Here is a 9,511-nt window from a genome sequence, read left to right as displayed (position 1 = left end):
CTCGGTGCTCCCTTGCTGTCCCCGCTGGACGCCGAGGGCCCGGTCCCTGGCAGTGCCATCGGTAGAGCACAAGGAACACGTGGGGCAGCCGTGTTTGCGGACTGAGTAGGCGTCTGCTGTGCGTGCTGGGGGCTGTGCAGGCTCGGCTGGACCAGGGGCTGAGGGCCAGAGCAGGCCTAGGGTGGGACAGGGAGAAGCCCAGTCAGGCTGAGGTGTGGGGTCCCAGGCCAGACTTGCGTGTGTGCAGTGAGCGCCCGCCCAGAGGAGCCCCAGCCTGGCTGTCGGGCCAGGAGGAGTCGGGGGGTCTGAGGAATTCACAGGACCTGAGGACCCTGCGGGATCTGAACCCCTGGCTGGAGATGGGGGTGCGGGAGGGAGGGGCCTCAGAGGGGCCGTGTCCTCCCCAGCAGCCCCCTGAGCAGCTCCAGGCTCTGAGCAGAGCTGCAGGGGGAGCTCCGGCCCTCGTCCTGCTGGACTGTGCACTCCTCCTGCCCCCACCTCTCAGGACCCCTTCCCCAGCAGGAAGAAGACCTGAGCCTAGGAATGGGGCACAGAGTGCAATCCAGGCCAGCTTCCTGGAGGAAGTGGTCCCACAGGGTCTCACTTGAGTCAGTCAGGGCATTCTTGAGGCCAAGAGAACCTTCACTTCTTCCTGGTGTGGACAGAGAAGTTGCCTGTGCCCAGGATTCCTGCGCCGGGCGGCACCGGTCCCTGTGACACCCCCAGGGGCGCGTGGGCCAGGGAGAGGCTGAACAGAGCACAACTTGGAGAGGACAGCCAGGCCCAGGCTTCCTCTGGGACACATCCACCGCAGGGGGGCCACAGCTGGGCAGCTGGGGTGGGAGGGGGCCACCGCGGCCAGGCCACGCCCCCTCCTCCCCCACTGCCCCAGGCCACGCCCCCTCCTCCCCCACTGCCCCAGGCCACGCCCCCTCCCCCACTGCCCCCAGGCCACACCCCTCCTTCCCCACTGCCCCCAGGCCATACCCCCTCCTCCCCTCCCCCACTGCCCCCAAGCCACGCCCCTCCCCCCACTGCCCCAGGCCATGCCCCTCCTCCCCCACTGCCCCAGGCCACGCCCCCTACCCCCACTGCCCCAGGCCACGCCCCTCCTCCCCCACTGCCCCAGGCCATACCCCCTCCTCCCCTCCCCCACTGCCCCCAGGCCATGCCCCTCCCCCCCACTGCCCCAGGCCACGCCCCTCCCCCCACTGCCCCAGGCCATACCCTCCTCCCCTCCCCCACTGCCCCCAGGCCATGCCCCTCCCCCCCACTGCCCCAGGCCACGCCCCCTACCCCCACTGCCCCAGGCCACACCCCTCCCCCCACTGCCCCAGGCCATACCCTCCTCCCCTCCCCCACTGCCCCCAGGCCATGCCCCTCCCCCCCACTGCCCCAGGCCACGCCCCTCCTCCCCCACTGCCCCCAGGTCTCTGTATGACTGTCCTGCTCTGTTCTCAGGGAGCCCCTCCTCCCCTCCCCCACGTCTCCCCCAGAGCCCCTGTCCAGTTCATGTCTCTCCTGCCTTTATTGCCCACCCCACAAAGCTGACATTTCCCACGACCAAGTGTCTGAGTTGCAGGTTCCAGGTGGGGGGGCGGTCTCGGCCGTTCCCGGAGCTCCCTCGGCACTAGAAGCGGAGACTGTGTGCCACGTCCCCGGGACCCCACACCCAACAGCCGTGGGAATGCTGGAGTGGCTCCCGGCACCTGTGGCTGCCACAGCCAGGTCAGAGCAGGAGCTGAGGCCAGGCCCACAGGGGCCAGAACGCACACCAGGGAGCCCCAGCAGGGCTGTCGGGGTGTCCAAACCCTGGGGACACACGTGGGTCTGCTGCTCTGGGGTTGGTCACTGTGACCCTGAAAGCTACCCCCCAGGTCTGGGCCTCTCCGACAGGGAAGGGCAGGGCCTGGGGCAGGGGGGCCTAAGGCCTGGTGGACAGGTGTGAGCCGGCAAGCTCAGCAGCGTGTGGAGGGCAGTGGGGCGTTCCCAGGATGTGGGACGGGGTGGGGCCTAGGGGGGCTGGGCTGGGCACCAGGGGAGCAGCCGGGGGTCTGGACCACGGTGCTTTCAGTGCACCTGGGACAGCCAGGGACAAGTGCCGCCAGCTCCAGAGGCCAGCGCCCCTCTGCTGCCACCCTCTGCAGCCGTGTCCCCCACGGAGGGCAGGCCACGCCCTGGGTGTGCAGGACGGGCCACAGGGCTGGGAGCAAGGCTGCAGTCTGAGGAGGCCCCCGTGCAGCTGAGCCCTGAGAACCCACTGGGAGACCCAGGCCGGTGCTGCTGGACGGTGGCCGAGCCTGGCCTGACAGCCAGCTGACGCCGGGCACGTCACAGGGCGAGGCCGCTGCCCGGGCTGAGGCGGGACAGGGCTGGACGCTGTCGGACTCCCGAGGGTGGAGTGGGCGGGGAAGGTGGGGTCCCCACACCCCTGCCACAGAGGAGACCGCAGGAAGGGTCAGTAGGGTGAACCCAAGGCTGATGGGAGTCAGGCTTGCCCAGAGGGGCCTGGCCAGTGTCCTGGGGTCCCGGCCATGGGCCAGGTCTGCCCACTGCCTGGCTTGGCCACAAAGGGGGGCCTGTGCTTTGGTCTGGGACAGTGGGGTGCAGCCCCCTGCTGAGGCGCACCTGGATGGTGCCTCCCCCCACCTCACCCTCCCCAGAGGCAGAGAGGCCCCCCGGGCTCCCTGAGCCTCCTCTTCCCTCCCAGTCTGAGTGTCTGGGAAACCCCGAGTTCACGGGACCCGCCGGGGGCGGGGGGGGGGGGGTGCTTCGCTTGCTGCCCTGGCTGCCTGTGTCCCACCCGGCCTGTCCATCAGAGACTGCCGAGACCCCCACCTGCCTCCTCACGGTTGGGGGGTGGCCTCCACCCACATTCCGTGTGTCCCCCAAACTCCACCTCCAGGTCCTAACCAAGTGACAGTCACTCCCTGGCCCGGGGTTGAGGCCACAGCTCGGAGGGCACAGGCAGGAGACACAAGCACCAGTCCCACTGGGGACCCAGGGGCTTCGCCCTCCCCAGGCAGCCCCCAGCCCCTCCCCTCGGCCAGGTGGGGTTTCCTCCCCTGCACGGTAGGGGCCGCTCCCCCAGCCCGGGGCTCCCGTGGGGGGCTGCTGCCTGCCCGGAGCAGACGGCACAGCTGGGCCGAGGCAGATGGGGTGCGCTTCCTGTGGGAAACTGAAACTGCCAGGTGCTTCCCTCCCCACTCTGCGGGGTCCGGGTGCACTCCTGCCGCCCTCCGTGCCGTCCGCAGCCCCTTGTGGGCAGCTGCGCTGGGAAGCAGCCAGGCCTCTGGCCAGAGTGAGCCCTGCTCAGCTCAGGTGCAGCAGGGGTGGGGCCCGGAGCTCTGCCTCCTCGAGGGACCCTGGGCTCCTGGGGCTGGGGGGTCCCGAGCATGGGAGTGTCAAGGTCTGGGCACAGACCAGGAGCTGCAGAGACTGGTGGAACACAGGTGAGCGGAGCACATTGCTGAGCCGGGACGCGTGTGAGCTGGGCCCCGGGAGCCAGGACGCGTGTGAGCAGAGGGCCCCCGGGAGCCGGGACGCGTGTGAGCTGGGCCCCCGGGAGCCGGGACGCGTGTGAGCAGAGGGCCCCCGGGAGCCGGGACGCGTGTGAGCAGAGGGCCCCCGGGAGCCGGGACGCGTGTGAGCAGAGGGCCCCCTGGAGCCGGGACGCGTGTGAGCAGAGGGCCCCCGGGAGCCGGGACGCGTGTGAGCTGGGCCCCCGGGAGCCGGGACGCGTGTGAGCAGAGGGCCCCCGGGAGCCGGGACGCGTGTGAGCAGAGGGCCCCCGGGAGCCGGGACGCGTGTGAGCTGGGCCCCCGGGAGCCGGGACGCGTGTGAGCAGAGGGCCCCCGGGAGCCGGGACGCGTGTGAGCAGAGGGCCCCCGGGAGCCGGGACGCGTGTGAGCTGGGCCCCCGGGAGCCGGGACGCGTGTGAGCAGAGGGCCCCCGGGAGCCGGGACGCGTGTGAGCTGGGCCCCCGGGAGCCGGGACGCGTGTGAGCTGGGCCCCCGGGAGCCGGGACGCGTGTGAGCTGGGCCCCCGGGAGCCGGGACGCGTGTGAGCAGAGGGCCCCCGGGAGCCGGGACGCGTGTGAGCTGGGCCCCCGGGAGCCGGGACGCGTGTGAGCTGGGCCCCCGGGAGCCGGGACGCGTGTGAGCTGGGCCCCCGGGAGCCGGGACGCGTGTGAGCAGAGGGCCCCCGGGAGTCGGGACGCGTGTGAGCTGGGCCCCCGGGAGCCGGGACGCGTGTGAGCTGGGCCCCCGGGAGCCGGTACGCGTGTGAGCTGAGGGCCCCCGGGAGTCGGGACGCGTGTGAGCTGAGGGCCCCCTGGAGCCGGGACGCGTGTGAGCAGAGGGCCCCTAGGAGCCGGGATGCGTGTGAGCTGGGCTCCCAGGAGTCAGGACGCGTGTGAGCAGAGGGCCCCCGGGAGCCGGGACGCATGTGAGCAGAGGGCCCCTACGAGCCGGGACTTGTGTGAGCTGGGCTCCCCGGAGCTCTGTGGGTTTCTAGCTAAAATCTCCTATAAAATGGCCTGACCCTTGGGGTCTGGCAGGGAATGTGGCCACTCTCCCTCAGTGGGTGCTGGGGGCCGAGCGATGACTTCAAGCTACAGCCCAGCCTGGCAGGGTCGCAGGGTCACAGGTGTGTGCGACTCAGGGTCACAGGGGCGGGCGAGGTGCACAGTGTGCACAGGTGTGTTGAGACCAGTCAGCCGGGCAGCACAGGGCAGGGAGTCGAGGAGGTAGGCTCAGAAGTGGGAGGGACACCTCCGGCCCCCCTGGTTCTGAGGCTCCGGGCGGGGTGGGGGGTGGGGAACTTCCCCTCCCGGCCAGGAGGACTTCCCCATCCCGGCCACGACGCCCAAGGCCTCTGACTACTGTGGGTTCTTCCCCAGAGCCCACACCCTGGAGCACTTCCCAGGCAGCTCTGCCCCCAAGAAGCCCCAGCGCCCACCTGCATCCCCTCTGTCCCCTGGGAGGCCCAGCGCCCACCTGCGTCCCCTCTGTCCCCTGGGAGGCCCAGCGCCCACCTGCATCCCCTCTGTCCCCTGGGAGGCCCAGCGCCCACCTGCATCCCCTCTGTCCCCTGGGAGGCCCAGCGCCCACCTGCGTCCCCTCTATCCCCTGGGAGGCCCAGCGCCCACCTGCATCCCCTCTGTCCCCTGGGAGGCCCCAGCGCCCACCTGCGTCCCCTCTGTCCCCTGGGAGGCCCAGCGCCCACCTGCGCTTCTCTATGCCCTGGGAGGCCCAGCGCCCACCTGCGTCCCCTCTGTCCCCTGGGAGGCCCAGCGCCCACCTGCGCTTCTCTATGCCCTGGGAGGCCCAGTGCCCACCTGTGCTTCTCTATCCCCGGGGAGGCCCAGCACCCACCTGCTTCCCCTCTGTTACCTGGGAGGCCCCAGCACCCACCTGAATCCCCGCTGTCCCCTGGGAGGCCCCAGGGCCCACCTGTGTCCCCTCTGTTACCTGGGAGGCCCCAGCACCCACCTGCGTCCCCTCTGTCCCCTGGGAGGCCCCAGTGCCCACCTGCGTCCCCTCTGTCCCCTGGCAGGCCCCAGTGCCCACTTGCATCTCCTCTGTCCCCTGGGAGGCCCCAGTGCCCACCTGCATCCCCTCTGTCCCCTGGGAGGCCCCAGTGCCCACCTGTGTCCCCTCTGTTACCTGGGAGGCCCCAGCGCCCACCTGCATCCCCTCTGTCCCCTGGGAAGCCCCAGCACCCACCTGCATCTCCTCTGTCCCCTGGGAGGCCCCAGTGCCCACCTGCGTCCCCTGTGTTCCCGGAAGGCCCCATGATGGAGGCTGAGGGGGCACGCATGCGTCTGTGGGCTGGGGTTGCACCAGGAGCGGACACTGCACCAGGCAGAGCACGAGGGCTTGGTCTCACATCGCAGGGCAGCTGGAGGCTGCCACAGGGTCACGGGCCCAGTGCTGGGGCCTCGGACCCCTGGAGCAGGCGGGGACGGCAGTGAGCAGGCAGCTGGCACAGACACCACCCGGCCCAGCCCCCGTCTGTGGCCTCCCAGGGACACAGACATGGTCCCTGCAGCCCCAGGCAGCCCTGACTGCTGACCGGACCGCACACTCGCTCTGATCTTCTCCCGAGGCCTCCCTGGCCACGGAGCCATGTCCGTCTGCTCACCAGCCTGAGAGCCCACTGGACTCGCACGAGGCGCTGAGAAGGGCCGAGCGGTGGCTGTGGGTGGACCCTGGAGCCGCTTCTAACTCCTCATCGCTAAATCGGCGCTGTGAACCGAGACAGACCCCTTGGACGTGAATCTTAGAGAATAGATTGCCGATCGATTTTTATGCTCTGGATAATGACCGCGAAAATGCCGCGTGAATGGCCGGCGCCGTGGCTCAACAGGCTAATCCTCCGCCTTGCGGCGCCGGCACACCGGGTTCTAGTCCCGGTCGGGGCACCGATCCTGTCCCGGTTGCCCCTCTTCCAGGCCAGCTCTCTGCTGTGGCCAGGGAGTGCAGTGGAGGATGGCCCAAGTGTTTGGGCTCTGCACCCCATGGGAGACCAGGAGAAGCACCTGGCTCCTGCCATCGGAACAGCGCGGTGCGCTGGCCGCAGCGCGCTACCGCGGCGGCCATTAGAGGGTGAACCAACGGCAAAGGAAGACCTTTCTCTCTGTCTCTCTCTCTCTCTCACTGTCCACTCTGCCTGTCAAAAATAAAAAAAAAAAAAAAACAAAAAAAAAAAAAAAAAGAAAAAAAAAAAAAAAAAAAAAGAAAATGCCGCGTGAAGATAAATTCCCAGTGAGCGTGGCAGAGGCGTGGGGGCCGCCCTCCGGCCCACCCTGTGCCCCGCAGCCTCTGGGGGTCCTCGGGGCTGAGATGTCTGGGGCCTTCCTTCTTGACTTGGTCCAGGACAACTGGGGATGAGGGGCTGTGTCCAGTGTCCAGTGCCGGCCAGGTCACCCAGGCCACGCCCCCCCCCAGCGTCTCCCACCTGCTTCCCCTGCAGCCTGGGGGCAAGGGCTGCCCGCCTGGGCCTCCCTCCTGTGAACGCCCCACGTGGACGGCTGGCACGGACGTGGGGTGGGGGTTGGGAGCTGACAGGGCAGCCTACCCCCCACCAGGGCAGGGAAGGGAGCGCAGCCCACCCCTCTGGGAGCCACCTGCAGAAACAGGGCTGTCCCCACTGCAGAAAGACCTGGCCCTGGATAGCCTTTGCTCCGCCCACACTGCCCCCCAGGCTGCTCTGCGGGGCCCAGAGCCAGGATTTCCTCGGCCTGGCTCCGCGCACACAGAACCGGACACAGGCACTCTCCATGGCCGGCCTCAATCGCTTCTCGGCCTTTTGGCTAAGATCAAGTGTAGTATCTATGGCCGGCCTCTCCAACTCATCACGGGGGCTCCTAACCCAGGCTCCGACAAGCACAGCAGGAACTAGGGGGTGGGGCCCTCGGGCCCTTTGCCACCCAGCCGGGAGGGAGCCCCAAAGGGGACTGGTCTGCCTGCCCCTCCCATGGGCTCCGCCCACCAGCCTTGGCCTACAAATCTCAGAGCCCAGCCCCTCCCACCCCAGCCAGGGGCTCTGAGGGAGGACGGCTCTGTCTTTGCCGGCTTCCCCCTCCCTGCCCTACTGCCCTGTGCCCGGCCAGAGCCTCCTGGGTCCTGCCCATGTCCACGTGGGACACAGGAGACGGCTCAAGGACCTGGGCCCGGCCACCCACAAGAGACACCTGGTTAGAGTTCAGACTCCTGCCTGTTGCCCGGCCCGGCCTGGGCTGTCATGGGCATTTGGGGAGTGAACCAGCAGATGGGAGACAGCTGTTTCAAATAAAATAAAAATCAATCAATACACTTTTAAAAGATTTGTTTACCTGAAAAGCAGAGTTACAGAGAAATCTTCCACCCACTAGTTCACTCCCCAGATGGTTGCAATGACCAGGGCTGAAGCCAGGAGCTCCATCCGGGTCTCCCCAGTGTGTGCAGGGACCAGACTATCCTCCGCTGCTTTCCCAGGCCATGTGGAGCAGCTGGGACAGCACTGCACCATGGGGTGCCGGTGTCACCAGTGCACCGGTGCACTGGCCCCAACACACAAAAACGTTTAAACGAGCATCTGGCAGAAGCGTTTACACCCTGGAAGTCCTCCGGCTCCGTCCATCCATCCCTCCGGCCCCCCAGGCCCTGGTGACCCCTGGCCTTTTGTGTGCCTTCCTGGGTTTGCCTTCTCCCGGGTGTGAGTGATGGAGCCGCCCCACGCGTCTCCCTGGCCCCTGCGCTGTGCTGTGTCACCCTGATTCCTACAGGCTCTGCTTGGGGACAGCTGGGTTCCATGCTGAGTGACGCTCCGTGGTCTTGGTTCACGCTGAGGGACGCCGCGGCGGCGTCCCAGCTTTGTCCCAGTGTGCAGTGCGGGGTCTGCCTCTTCCTGGGTCAGGCGATGTCTCCGGCTTTAAGCACTCTTGGTAGTTCTCGGGCTCGAACCCTTGGCAAGGCAGGTGTTCGGGAAACGTTTGCTCCCGGCCTGTGGCTTTTCTTCCTGCCGTGCTGCTCCGGGTCCCGGTGCCGGGCAGCTCCTCACGCTGTGTGGGCAGCAGTGGACGGCAGCGGCTGTCACGTCACTGTGGCGTCCAGAACCCGCCGGTTGCCTTTCGGTTGTAAAGTGGCGTGGCAGAGTCGCACTCCCGAAGCTCCGTCAAGGGGAAGCGTGTGATGGTCATGGGGGTGGCCTGGACTCCTGGGCTCACAGTGCAAAGGGAGCTGGTGGCCAGCTCCCCGGCAGCCCGTGGGGGCCACGAGGGACACGGCGGGGGGCAGTGGGGCTGTGCAGGCACAGCGGCGGACAGCAGAAGGAAGCCGCCCGCCACGGCCTCCTGCCATTCAGGGGCCCTGTGGGTTGGCGCAGTGGCTATGGTGTGTTTTCCGGGCCCCTCACTCGCCCCGGGGTGTCCTGGGCTGGCAGCCGTGGCTCCTTGAACACCACAGGCCTGAGGCTGAGAGAACCAAAGAGGGCATGTGTCCGGCGCTGGGCCACGGCCGTGGAGCCCCAGGCCGGTTCCAGCCACCCCTGCCCAGTGAGCCGGTGGCCCCAGGGCGTGTCGGGCTCCCAGCTGATGCAGGGCTGTGTGGCCTCCAAACAGCAGAGCTGGGATGGAGGCATCTTGGGTCCCGGGCAGCGTCCTCCTGTCCCATTTCCGTGGAACATAAAATAACAGCCGCGGGGGAGTGCGGGAGCCCCCGCCTTCCCCATGGGGCTGAGCACAGGTGCGGGAGGAGTTAGGATTCCCCGCAAGGCCGCCCCATGCTGGTGACTGCAGCTCTGGCCAGGGCCCCTAGGTCACTCCATCCCCTCCCCGGGCGAGTGCCTGGGCCTGGAAGGACCTGGGGGCAGAGGGGTGCCCCGCGGAGCCCGCACTGGGGGCTTGGGGACCCTCGGGCGCACACACAGATTCGCCACCAACACGCCCAGCCACGCCTGCGGGGCGGCCACCCTGGGAACCGTGCGCGTGAGCGGAGGGGCAGCAGCGAGCCAGCGGGTAGGGGTCGGG

The 9,511-nt window shown here is 68.6% G+C and overlaps 1 pseudogene; it reads left to right on the top strand.

The window, feature by feature from the left end:
• The first annotated feature begins 7,295 nt into the window (after nucleotides 1-7,295).
• On the top strand, nucleotides 7,296-7,358 carry LOC133748929 (U2 spliceosomal RNA; annotated as a pseudogene).
• Nucleotides 7,359-9,511: the final 2,153 nt, after the last annotated feature.

This window comes from Lepus europaeus, chromosome 19, assembly GCF_033115175.1.
Source record: "Lepus europaeus isolate LE1 chromosome 19, mLepTim1.pri, whole genome shotgun sequence".
NCBI lineage: Eukaryota > Metazoa > Chordata > Mammalia > Lagomorpha > Leporidae > Lepus > Lepus europaeus.
This window is presented reverse-complemented; position numbering and strand designations above follow the sequence as displayed.